This window comes from Cynocephalus volans, chromosome 3 (genome assembly GCF_027409185.1).
Source record: "Cynocephalus volans isolate mCynVol1 chromosome 3, mCynVol1.pri, whole genome shotgun sequence".
In the NCBI taxonomy this organism is placed as follows: domain Eukaryota; kingdom Metazoa; phylum Chordata; class Mammalia; order Dermoptera; family Cynocephalidae; genus Cynocephalus; species Cynocephalus volans.
Genome location: NC_084462.1, coordinates 174159108 through 174172719, shown reverse-complemented (window position 1 = coordinate 174172719; position 13612 = coordinate 174159108).

The window sequence follows — 13612 nt, the reverse complement described above, 5'->3', positions numbered from 1 at the left end:
AGATTGATTTGTTGAGAATGTACATCTTTATAATATTTAGTTTCACCATCTAGGAATATGATGTGTATCAGTTAGCTTTTGCCGTGTAACAAATCACCCCCGAACCCTATAGCTGAAAGCGCATCTGTTTGTTATTGCTCACAAGCTGGTGTGTTGGCTGGACACTGGCTGACTTGGGCTTGGCTGGATGGGTCTGCTTCAAACTTGGATGGATCTGGTTGAGCTTAGCCCTCACTAAGGCTGGGGCTTAAGTCTGCTCTCCTTGTATTCCTGTTGGGCAGCAGGACTGGGGCAAGCTCCTCTAATAGCTATGGCAGAGACACAAGAAGGCAAGGCTCAGAACTGACTCATTGTCACGATTTACCACATTATATTGGCCAGAGCAAGTCACATGGTTAAGCCCAAAGTTAGGGAATAGGGCAATATACGGTGGCCACAATGAGGTAAAGGTAAGGAATGAATACAGAGAGGGATGCCAATTGGGGTCACTAATGCAATTGATCTCCGTGTATATCTTTGCACTTAGTTCTTCTTTTTCATTGTTTAGTAAAGTTTTATGGCATTTTGCACACAGATTGCACAATATTCATTGGGTTTATTCCTAGATATTTTACAGTTCTTATTGCTATTATTAGCAGGATCTTTTTTCCATTACATATTAAAAAAAATTTTTTTGACATACAGATAAGCAATTAATTTTTGGTTATGTGTATTTATACCCAGTTACCTAACAAAAATTCTCTCAGTGATTCAGTTTGTTTTTTGGTAGACTTTGTGAATTTACTGGGTGGACCATCATATTATCTGAAAACTGATAATTTTGACTTGTATTTTCCAATGTTTGTTCTCTAGTTTCTTTTTCTTACCTTATTGCATGCATTAGGTCCTCTAGAACAATAGTGAATACAATAGAGTTGTTAGCTGGTATTCTTGTTTCCTTCTTTTAGGGAGATGATTCTGGGTTTCTCTGATAAATATTACATTTTCTATTGATTGTTCCATTAAAAAACAATGGTAAATACTTGAAATGAAGATAGGCCTCTGCAGTGGATTGAATTCTGTCTCCCCGATCTCACTGAAGTTTAATCCCCACTGTAACTGTTGAGGGTGGGAAATCCTATTATGGTATTTGAAAGGTGGGGCCTTAAAGAGGTGATTAGATTGTGAGAACTATGCCCTAGTTCATGGGTGTGGTTCTGAGGGCTTTAAAAGGAGAGCATGTGAGAGTCTGTCCCTCTCTCTCTGCTCCATTGTTGCTGCCATGTGAGGCCCCTGGGTCACTATCACTACCATGGCCTTCACCAGATATGTTTCCTGTACTTAAGACTTCCCAGCCTCTGAAACTGTAAGCAATAAATATTGTTTCTTAATAAATTATCCAGTTTCAGGTATTTTGTGATAAGCAAGAGAAATGGATGAATACAGCTTCCTTGTAGAAAATTAAAGAGTGTGGGGGAGGTAATCCACGCATCAACATATTGTTAGTTTGTATTCTTTTGGCTTCAAGTAGCAGATGTCAACTCAATCTGTCTTTCATAAAGCAGCAACCACAGCAGCAGCATTTATTACAAGGATCTAGGGCAGGAGCACAGCTAAGCTTGATGAAGCCTTAGAAGGCCACTCAGACTCTTCCTTCACCTCTCATCTCTGTCCTTTTCTATGCCTCTTCTTTATTTTTATCTTCCTAGAGACCAGTGTCCACTGTGCCCCAAGCCACAGGGCAAATACATGTTTATTGGGCCACATGACAAGGCTTCTCTCCTTCTTTCTCTGTTTCTCATCAATCTTTCTGTTTCTCCATGACCCAATTCCAGATTCTAACAGAAGGAACTCTGATCAGCCCTACTTGAGTTGGATGTCCCCCTCCCCTGCCCATAGCCCAAAGCATCCATGGCTATGGAGATGCCTCATTCTACATGGCCAAGGGGATACCCCCTTGGATGTGAGGCAGGAAAAGGGAGCTTGTTTTGGACTGGCAGATATTCCACAGGTGTTCCTTGTATAGAAAGTGGCCTCATCTCAGTGGCAGAAGCCCTGAGTTTAGAGCTGAGGGACTTTGAGACACAGACTCTCTCTTTGACCTTGGAAACATCAACAGCCACCAGCCCTCAGTTTCCCCATTTTAAACATTGCATTAACAATGTGCTGTTTCCTTGCAGGGATATTGGGAGAAAATAATGTATTGTTTAATGTGAAAGTGTTTTTTTATCTTATAGTTGTGTAATTTCGTAATTGCTGTGATTGTTTCTTCTGTTGTTTTCTTCCCCCTTCTCTCCTTCTTAAAAGTAATGTGTTTCCTCATTATTATAAAAAATTGTACATGCTCATTGTAGAAAAAAAAAAAAAAAAAAAAAGAGTAAACCAGAGCCAAAAGAAGAAAATAAAACATTCATACTCCAGCTGTTAACGCTATGGCATATACTGGTTGTGACCTTAATTTTTTTTTAACTTTTATTGAATTATAATTGATTATACTTACTTTTGGTAATGTTGACACATGTTGATCAAATCAATATTACTAGCATATATATTCTACAAATCATACTTATTCTATCCCTCTCTCCCTCCCGCCCCTCGCCACTGATAACCCTAGACTTCTTCTCTCCTTCTGAAAGAGTAATGGTTACTCTGTTGATTTTTTGCCTAGATGATCTGTCCAATACTGAGAGGTGTGTTCAGGTCCCCCAATATTATCATAGAGCAGATGCTTCTTCTGTCACTCAGGAATGGGTTTTGTGGAGAGAGACATCCTCTTATTTTCTTTGGTGTCTGCTGGTGACTCTACTTGTGTCACTGCACTCCAGTGGCTGGTGGACCAATGCACTCTGTGTGGTGGTTGTGGCGTCTAGCAGCTTTTGCAGCAGCCATGGTTATTGTGGTGGCTGTGGGGAACACCCACATGGAGGTGATGTTTCTGGCATGCTCCTTGGCACTGGCGGTGTGCCTAGTTGTGAGACGGGGGATGTGGTCCCCAGATCCATGCCTCAGGACTCCAGGTGGGCCCTGAGGCACTGGTGGTGTGCCTGGTTGTGGTGGTGGGGGGGTCCAGTCCCTGACTCCAGAGCTCTGGACCCCAGGTGGGCCTACTTTTACTTTTTAAAAAAAATTAAAGTGAAGTCATCCAAAAGAGTTCTTGGTCCCAAGTGTTTCCTCCCCTGGGGTTTGAGTGGGGGTGGCATTTGGAGATGGAACACAAAGGTACCCAACATTCTAGAGAGGAAAATGTAGGAGAAAGGTGGGGACAAAACTAGGCTGTTGAAATCTTCCCCTACCCTTTGTAGGGCTCTCCTTCTTCTCTCCTTTCTAGCTCTTTTGAGAGACCAAAGGATCACTGCTGGGTTGGTGGAGTGGATAGCATTGTCAGTCAGGACTGCAAAGCCCCCCACCACTCCATCTATCTGATCCCCACATCTGAAAGGCAAAACCCAGCCTGCCTCCCTGTCTACCAGGCTCCCTCTCTCTATGACATTTTCCCTTTTTCCAACTTCAATAGCACCTGCCATAATTATTTTAACTTGCTTAAGTGTGAGTATATTCAACTTCTGGGACATTCACTGGTGGGGAGATTTTCAGGAGACTGGACTTGGGGTACCCAAGCTCCTATTCCCAACTGTGCCGAGGAACCTGACCCATCAGAGACCACTGGCCACTGTCTTGCTGGAGACCCCAGGGCTTTATTTTGCTGCTGGGGGAGAAGTGGCAGGATCCTGGGGGGAGGCCAGTTGTTGGAGAGATTGCTTTCTAGGAAGGTGGGTGGAGATTGACACCACAAACCTAGGAAGGAGACACACAGAGAGCACAATGTATCAGTTGGTTAGAAACCTGGGATCCTATCTGGGTTCAAACTGTGGCTCTGTGACCCCAGGAAAGTCATTTACTCTCCAAACTTCAGTTTCCTCATCTGTGAAATGGGGTTGATGAGGGTCAGTGGTTAAACAACTGACTTCTGAGAGGGGGAGTCAGCCCTTATTTGTAGAGCATGCCAAAGACCATGGTGTAAACATGCTCAGCATGGAGGATTTCAAGCTACCAACGTGCAGTCACTGAATGCAGCATTGGGAGGAGACGGGCAGCACACACTGTACCCACGTGATAGATGTCAATAGCCTTGAGAGCACAGGCACTAGTAACATGTAGTAAAATAGTTAGGAAGGGATGAGTTCTGAGTATGTATTACCTCTATTCTTAATATAATTTATTTAATTATAGGTTCATTATAATTTAATTTTGATATTGACTGTGTTTAACAAACAGCTCACAAAAATTTAACATTTTGCTCTTGAGAGCCCTTAGCAGCTGGCTCAGGCACATGTGGTCTATGTCTGTGGGCTGGGGGCTTCCTAAGACTGCGTGCCAGGAAGAGGCACTTCCCCGCCCAGTCACAGGCCACCCCGACCACCACAGGTCCCTGCACATCGGGGCGGAGCAAGATGCTCGTGTGGGGAATCGCCCTGTGTGTTTGCCAGTTCCTTTCTCAAACTCCCCAGTCAGGTAACTGAGGCTGATATTCCCAAAATAGTCAACAACTGATATGGGACCTGAAGAAAACCCTCTCCCTGTTTCTAAGATGTTGTTCAGCTTTGCCACTCAAGATATGGTCCACGGGCCAGCAACCTTAGTCTTACCTGGGAGCTTGTTCAAATGCAGAATCTTGCCCCTGCCTCAGACCTCCAGAATCAGACCTACAGAATCAATGTGCACGTGAATCTTGGACCCTTGGGATTTATGTGCACATTATAGTTTAATAAGTTCTGTGCTAGAGGAAGGACACGATTCACATGGAAAGGAGTAAGGACTCTTGGAGTATGAGAAATAGGAGCTCCCTGAGGCTCATATTTGGTCTGTTTCCTTCACTGCTTTATCCTGAGCACCTGAAACAGTATTGATGGAATAAGTGTGAGTTTGTGTCTTTTAGTGGAAAAGGCATCTGGGATCTGGAGCTCAGGAGAGGGGTTAGCATTCAGGCTGGGCTACTTGCCAACCATGAAATTTTGAACCAGCCACTTAACATCTCTGGGGCTCAGTATTTCTGCCTGCAAAATGGAAATAGTAACAACCATCTTGAAGGGCTGTTGTGAGAAGAAAGCAAGACAATATACAGCCGAGAGCCCCCAGCACAGGCACTGGATGACGGACACATGCCATGTGTTCTCCAAAAACACTTGAAAATGTGCAGTATCCCTGTGCCCAAGGGTGTATGTGTGTCTGTGTGTGTGTCTGTCTTTATGGGTGTGTCTGTGTATGTGTCTGTATGTATCTGTCTCTGTGTGTCTGTGTATGTGTTTGTGTGTGTGTATGTCTGTATGCATCTGCGTGTAAGTGTCTGTGTGTTCTGTCTTTATGCATTTGTCTGTGCGTAAGCATCTGTGTGCCCGTCTTTGTGTCTGTGTGTCTGTGTTTGTGTCTTTGTGGTGTCTGTGTCTCTATCCATCTGTGTGTGTGTCTGTCTGTCTTTATGGTTATGTCTGTGTATGTATCTGTGTCTACCTTTATGGGTGTGTCTGTGTGTCTGTGTCTGTGTGTGTGTGTGTGTATGTAGGGAAGGCCAGGAGGTAGGAATCCCCCAGACTTGGGTTTGGAAGCCAGTATTTTAAACTCACATCTCTAGGGTGACCTTTGAGTCCAGCTGCCTCTTTTGGGTATTATACCCTGAGATGTTTTTCATATTTTTGGGTTTCTTTTCCTTTCTGGTTTTCGTCTTCTCTCCTGGACCGCAGAAGTTCTGCTGTTGTTGCTGCCGATGTTGCAAGTCTGTGCACAGGGTCCTGGTTGTTCCAGTGCCTGGCTCTCAGTGACTGGGTTTTTCCCTCTGTTTATTCAGCAGTCACACCCAATCAATCTAAATTGATTTGCAAATGTCTTTATTTACGTGGAAAATCCTTTGGATAAACAAGAATTCCTGTGATATAGTACGCACTGTAACCCAAAAAAAAAAAACAACCTAGTCCCTTCTTTAAAAGAAGTTTCCTGGCACACAGACACCCAAGTCATCTCAGACTTTCAGTGTGGCTGTGTGGAATCCGTGTATGCTTGGCTTGGAGTGAACACAGAGCGAGTCCTTTCTCACTGCACATCTATCCTACCTCTGAGTGTCAAGTTCAAGACAAAGAATCAGAATACACCTGCATGAGCTCCCTTTGGAATTCCCCAGAACTTTAGGGGATTGTGGTATATATTAGTTTGCTAGTGCTGCAAAGTGCCACATGCTGGTGGCTTACAGAAGTTTGTTCTCTCATGGTTCTGGAGGGCAGAAGTCTGAGATCTCAGTGTTGCTCTAGGGCAGGAGTCTTCGTGCCTCTTCCAGCTTGCTTGGCATTCCTTGGCTTGTGGCCGCATCACCCAGTCGCAGCCTCCATCTTCACATGGCTGTGTCTCTCTGTATCTTCTCCTCTTCTTATGAGGACATCAGTCATATTGGATTAAAGGTCCATCCTCCTATAGGATGACCTCATTTTAACTAATTACAGCTGCCATGACTCTATTTCCAAATAAGGTCACATTTTGAGGTTCTGGGGGGAACCCAATGCAGTTCACAAACAGCAAGAGGCTTGGGGCAGGGACATCTGGTTTCCCATCCCAGCCCTGTCTCTTGCTGACCATGGGCAAACTGCTTTTTCTTGAGGTTTGCTTCCCGCCTCTGTACAATGATGTAACAAACTCTGCCTCCAGGGTTGACTTCTGATCAAATGAGATGGTGTAAATTGCTTGCGTCAATAGTGTTGATTTCGTCTCCTTTCCTCAGGTCGGATGGTAAAGTAGAAAATATTCATCTCTCATGCTTCTGATTAGCAAAGTTTGCAATATCTGGAAAAGTTTCTGTGGCAAATGAAATCCATGCTAAGATTTTTAGGACACACAGTGGCATATAAATTGACTGGTAAGGAGAATCAATTTTTAAGTGTGTTCTTAAGCTGACAATCATCAGCTTATTTGTGCTGGTTTTTGCACAGATACAGCATGTTAGCCAACTGGATTCAGTAAGCTTCAGAAGGGGTTTCGTCTCCTAATGTGTTTACAGATTAGAGCTATCATTAAATAGGAGCTTTCTCTCTTTTTCTATTTTTAAATTTTTTAAAATTTAAATACAAGATGTGAAATTCCTCAAAATTCAAGTCTTGGAGTCAGATTTAGTCCTGCCTCTGTGCCTCTCTGAATCTTGACTGCAACCCATAGAGCACTCACGTTGCATTAAAATTGTGAGTTCTGAGAGAAGAGCAACTGTGCTATTTCTTTCTTTACCAAGAATGTTCCAGCTATTTATTGCTGCATAATAAACCACTCCAAAAACTTTGTGGTTTAAAATAACGTGTTATTATCTGTCATGGTTCTGGGGCTTAACTGGGCTCCACTGGGCAGTTTTCACATGGTCTCTCATGCACAGGGGCTGTCAGATGGTGGCTGGGGTTGTAATCATCTGAAGGTTGCTCACTCACATGTCCCCCCCAAAAAGGAGGTTTGTTTGTGTTGGAGAGACTCAGGTAGCTGGGGCTCCTTTGGTATTACTATCTCTATGTGGACTCTCCATGGTCCCTCCGAGCTTATTGTCTTCAAGGTAGCTGAAGTCTGTATGGTGACTCAGGGCTCCAAAAGCACATGTCTGCAGAGAGTAGAAGGTAGAATCTGTGTTACTTTTTATGCCTGAACCTCCCTTGGAAATCGAGAGTGTCACATCTAAGAGAGTTGCTAAGGCCAGTGCATATTCAAGGGGAGAGCTGTTAGACCCCATCTTTTGATGCGGGGGCACTAAAGAATTTACAGACAAGTTTTAAAACCTCCATGTGATGTACTGGGATACTCAGTCTTTATTTTTTATTAAAAAAAAGTAACAAGAATGCAGTCAAGCATTTGTATACCAAAGTATTAAGTGTAAATTAATTAAACTACTGTTGAGATTCTGAAGACGTTAATCCATGTTAGTGTGCTAGAGTCTTTCATATTTTTTTTTTTTTTTTTTTGATGGCTGGCTGGTACAGAGATCTGAATCCTTTACCTTGGGGTTGTAACATAACGCTCTAACCAACTGAGCTAACCAGCCAGCCCTACTTTTTTTAAAAAAGAAAAAAAACATTGGAAAATTAGTTCAATTTTAACTTCTTAGGAAATCAGCACAAAAGAGCTGTATATTGCAGCTGTCAGTTCACTGAGGTCATCTCATCACCTATTGAATGGTCTATTTTCATTAAAAATATTTGGAGGAGTAATCTAATATGAAATTGCTAGAACTACAAGCATAAACTACTTTTTTTTTTTAACCGTATCTCAAGATTTTCACTTTTCTTTGTCATTATAAAAGAAGATTATTACTTTTGGGACGGCAGGGATCACAGAGACCAAACAGTTGGTACTCAAAACATATTTGCTGAATTGACTTGCTGCAAAACTGCAACAGTAAATTCCAATTTATAGTTAGGCATAGCAGTTGCAGACACCTTTAAATGACAGCCACAGTAACAGCTCTTATTAGCAGATACAATCAAGGCTTAAAGTTTTTGCTTTACATAGAGCTGTACTAAGAACAATCGTGGTGTATCAGTCAGAGTTCAGAGAAGCAAACAGTTCTGAGTGTTGTAAGGGATTTATTATAGGCATTAGGCCTTACATGATTATGGGAACCAGTTAAACAAACGATGTCCCTGTGTTTTCCCTGAGTTTGTTGTGGGTTTGAGACCAGCTGGGCTGGTATTGGGGACGAGAAGATGAATGTGAAGCCCGAGAGAGCAGAAACAAAGTGGGACCCAGGAGGGGAGGCTGGAACCCACAAGGAGGCTGTGTCTCATTGGATCCCACACTGGTCTCTCATGCTCTCCCATCCACGACCTTGATGCCTTGGGTGAGCTGCAGAAGAGCTTGGCAACTTCCCTGTAGAAGCACCTGACCCAGGTGAACATGAACAGTTTCATATGCATGAACCTGACCCAGGATTTGGGACCTGGAAAGAGGAGAATAGGAAGGAGCTGGAGGAGTGGTGGTCCTGGAAGTGGCCTACTCCAACCAAGTGAGCCTATGGATCCATGAGGGTGTGGGTGAGTGCCTGCCCAACCGTGGGACGGGAGGGCAATTTGCAGGTTGAACAGGAGGTGTCTGCTTCCTGTGCAGAGAAGAAGGTACCCAGGCACACTGCTGGTGGACATGTGGGTAGTGACGGCCTTTTTGAGAAGTAACCTGGCAAAATGTGTTTAAATTAAAAACATCCCTTGGACCCAGAATTCCATACCTGGGAATCTTTATCATGCGAATAATGTAAGAATAGATATTGAGTGTTGAGTAAATTCTGGGTAATTCTAACAACGTGTAATAATTCATTAATAATTATAACAATGGATAATTCTTGATAGTAAAAATAACGAATTATCCCTGTATCTGGGAACCTGGAGAGGTCTGCATGAGGTATTGAAAGAGAAAAACAAGCTGAAGTAAAATGTGTATGATGTGAACCCTAAAACAATGACAAAAATACTCTGTATACATATATATACATCTATGTATGTACTCATTGTATGTTTAGAAATAATTTTACAAGCATGAAGAAAAATATGGGAAGGATAAATACTAGGTTGTAAAGCTTGGTTAAGTGCGGTGGGGTGAAGAATTGGATGAGGAGCCAAATATAAGAGAAAAAGGCAAATAAATATTAGACTGGGATGACAGCAACAAATCTAATGCCATTTGATGCAGATGATGTCATATAGGCCCTTATTTAAGATGATGTATGTGTGTTTATATGTAACTTATCTCTACAAATAGTCTTTGTCTTGAAACGTATTTTGCCTGATATTAATATAGTCACTGCATCTTTTTTATGCTTACTCATATGGTAAATTATTTTCCATCCATTTACTTTGTCTACCTGTCTTTATAATTAAAGTGCATCTCTTTTAGACAATACATAATTGGGTATCTTTTATCCATTCTGTTCCATTTTACCTTTTACCTGGAATGTTTAGACCATTAACATTTAATGTGATTATTGATATGATTGGATTTAGAGTTACACTTTATTTCATTTGTCCTTACGTTATTTTTATTTTTATTTCTTTAAAGATGATCGATAAGGGGGTCTTAACCCTTGACTTGGTGTTGTTAGCACCACGCTCTCCCAAGCGAGCCACGGACTGGCCCTTGTCCTTATGTTATTTTTAACTGTGTTTTAGAATAATTTTAAATTTACAGAGAAATTGCAAAGACAGATGCTATAAATTGAATGTTTGTGTCCCTTCAAAATGCATATGTTAAAGCCAATGTGATGAGATTTGGAGGTGGGACATTTGGGAGGTGAATAGGTCCTGAAGGTAGAGTCTTTATGAACAGGATCAGTGCCCTTACAGAAAGAGGGGAAGAGAGGGATCTCTCTTTGTTGTCAGCTGTGTGAAGATACAAGGAGAAAATGGCCATCTGCAAATAAGAAGAGGGTCCCCGCCAGAACCAACCATGCTGGCACCCTGATCTCGGACTTCCCAGCCTCCAAAACTGCAAGAATGAAATTTTTGTTAAGTCACCTAGTCTGCAGTATTCTGTTACAGCAACATGAGCAGACTAAAACAATATTATGAAGTCCCATACATATCTCACCCAGTGTCCCCCATTGTTAACGTCTTTATTGTACTTTACCTTTGTGCATTTATCACAAGTAAGAAACTGACTTTGGCACATTATTATTAACTAAACTGCAGAGTTTGTTTGGTTTTCACCAGTTTTTCCACCAATGTGCTCTTTCCAATCTAGGGTACCATATTGCATATTTAGTCATCATGTCTCCCCAGTCTCCTCTGGTCTGTAATGGTTTTTCAGTCTTTCCTTGCTTTTCATGACCTTGATAGTCTTCAGGAATACTGGCTAGGCATTCTGTAGAATATTCCCCAACTTGGGATTGTCTGATGTTTTCCCTCATGATTAGACTGAGGTTATGGGTTTTTTGGAAAGCATACTGCTATGGGTTTGTCGGGTCTGCCGCCAGCCGACCCGAATAGCCCTAGCCTCGTTCCTTTCGGTGGGCGAGCAAATGGCCTGGGATTCCTCTTTCCCTCCTGTCCCCTTTGGACGGAGATGGAGGAAGAGAGCCATGAAGAGAGGTGAGCACAGCTGCCAGCCCCAAACCAGCCTGGTTAAAGGACACTCAGACGCGGCGGGGGTTCTGTGGAGCAGTTCCGTTTATTATCACACAAGCACTTGCTTTTAAAGGCAAATGGGGAAGGGAGGTTTTTTACATAATCTTATCAGCTTAAAGGCCAAGGGCATGCATCCTGTCTCAATGCCTAGCTATTGCAACCACGAGCGCAGAAGCGCGTATTTAGCCAATAAGGGCTAAGGCAAGGTTCCCGCAGACACCCCCACCTTACTTCCTCCCGGCGCTGTCTTAGGCTGCCACATTAATACGCCCTTGTGGGCCCATAATGGCACCACTTGTAATGTCACTTAAGGTGGCGTTAGTTTTTAAGGCCTGACATGGGTTGAATGTCTCCCAAAATTTCATGTGTTGGAAATTCAGTCCCCGTTGTAACAGTGTTAAGGGGATGGCAGATCCTATGATGGTATTTGAAAGGTGTGGCCTTCAAGAGGTGATTGGATCTTATGGACTGTGCCCTCGTAAATGGATTGATCTATTCCTGGAGGAATGGGTTGATGGTTTAATGGGTTGTAGGCCTCATAAAGAGAATGAGTGAGTAGGTTAGCTCACATGCTCATGCCATTCTCTTGCCATATGATACCCTGTATTGCCCCAGGGCTCTGCAGAGAGTCCCCAACTGGAAGAAGACCCACATCTGATGCACCTCTTTGGGCCATGGACTTCCATCCTCCAAAACTGTAAGAAATATATTTTATTTCTTTGTATATTACCCAGTTGCAGCATTCTGTCAGAAAGCAGCAGAAACAGATTAATACGCACACCTCATATCTGGGTGTTCCTAATATCAACACGATGCTGATGTTAACCATCATCACTTGGTTCAGGTCATGTCTGCCAGGTCTCTCCGCTGTGATGTGACACTCTTTCCCTTTCCATACTCTACTGTTCGGAAACAAGTCACTAACTGTAACCCAACCTCAAGGTGGAGGAAGGGAGTGGGAATTAAGCTCCACCGCCTAGAAAGGGAGTGTTTGCATATATTCTTTGAAATTGTTTTATAAGGAATATTTTTTTCTTGTCCCAGCCTTGGTCACTGGGAGCTCTTATGATACTTCCAACTTTTGAATTACAGGAGCCAATAAGATTCTTCTCCCTCTTTTATTGCTTAAGCTAATTGGAGTTGGATATCTGTCAGTTGCAAGCAAAAAGGAAGCTGATTCACAGATAAATGACAGACTCAGATATAATAGGACTGTTAGAATTATTTGAGAGGAAGAAAAAATATTGAAGTAAGTGGAAAAATAATGATACCCAAAATCTAGGCCAATATAGTTACTGAGTTAGCTTTATAACTTTAACAGATCATTTAAAAGACAGTATAGTTCCTGGAGTTAACTTTATAATTTTAATAGATCGTTTAACTTTGAGCTTCCTGCTATCCGAAGCAAAATGAGAAATAGGGTGGGTTATGTAACCCTTGTCTGATTAAAGGAAACATGCCAAACTATTAAGAGAGATAAAGTTATCCCTGATTCAAATGTGGCAAGGATTTTTTCATGAAGATCCTTACTCTTGAGGATTTTAAGCCGCTTAAGGATTTTTCTAATTATGTCATAACATTCCAATATAAAAGCAAAGACTGTTATTATTTCAGTGGCATTTAATAGAGGCATTTCTGTAAGAAGTTAAGTTCCTGTGGTCGAAGAATCAGCTGTTTTGTGTTCTAACCTGACACAGATGGAGTGCTAAGGGAACCAGAGGAATGGATTCATAGTCTTCGCCTTAGATTATCTCTCTCAGGTATCTGTGGGTATTTGAAGGATAGCAGCCAAACTATTTATTAAAAAATAGACACACATTCACTGAAAGGGTACTGATATCCATCAGTCAGAATTCCAACTCTAGTATTTGATCTGGGGACTTAACTTTGCAGTTTCCACTGATCCTAATGAATGTCCTGTGAATTTCTCTACCTATGAAACTCTTTCTAACTTGTCTGCAGAGTTTAAGGTGGTTCTTCCTGAAGAAAGTGCTCCTTAACACGCTACGGATAACGGGTTTGGAATGCAAGGAAATGAATCTGAGGAAAATCCTCTCCCAGGTATTTGCTTTTATTCTTGCTGCTTTTTTCCCTTCCCCATAACTTCGAATTTGCTGCACGTTGGTGTCTGCAGGCTGAAGCAATCACCGCTGAGCATTCCATCTAAGGCCCCTCTGGATCTACATCAGAGCTCCAAACTCACACTCCGTTTGCATTAAGGAGCCCACCTGACAGCCACTGGCCGGCCTCCTTACTTGGATGCCATCTTCAGAAAGGTTTCCCTTCCAGCGGCTGAGTTAATCCGCTTACCAAGGGTTTGGCTGCTTTCTGACTTCCAATGGTATTTTCCTGCGGCCATGCAGCTCTCTCTTTTTGTCATTGAGTTTCTATAGTGCTGTCGAATTTAAAGTGGGATAGATTAGCTTAAGCAATAGACTCTAAGTCAGGCAGCTCCAATAGGACATAGGAATTCCAGTCCCCAGAGAAGCTGGTGGCTTGGAAGGAAC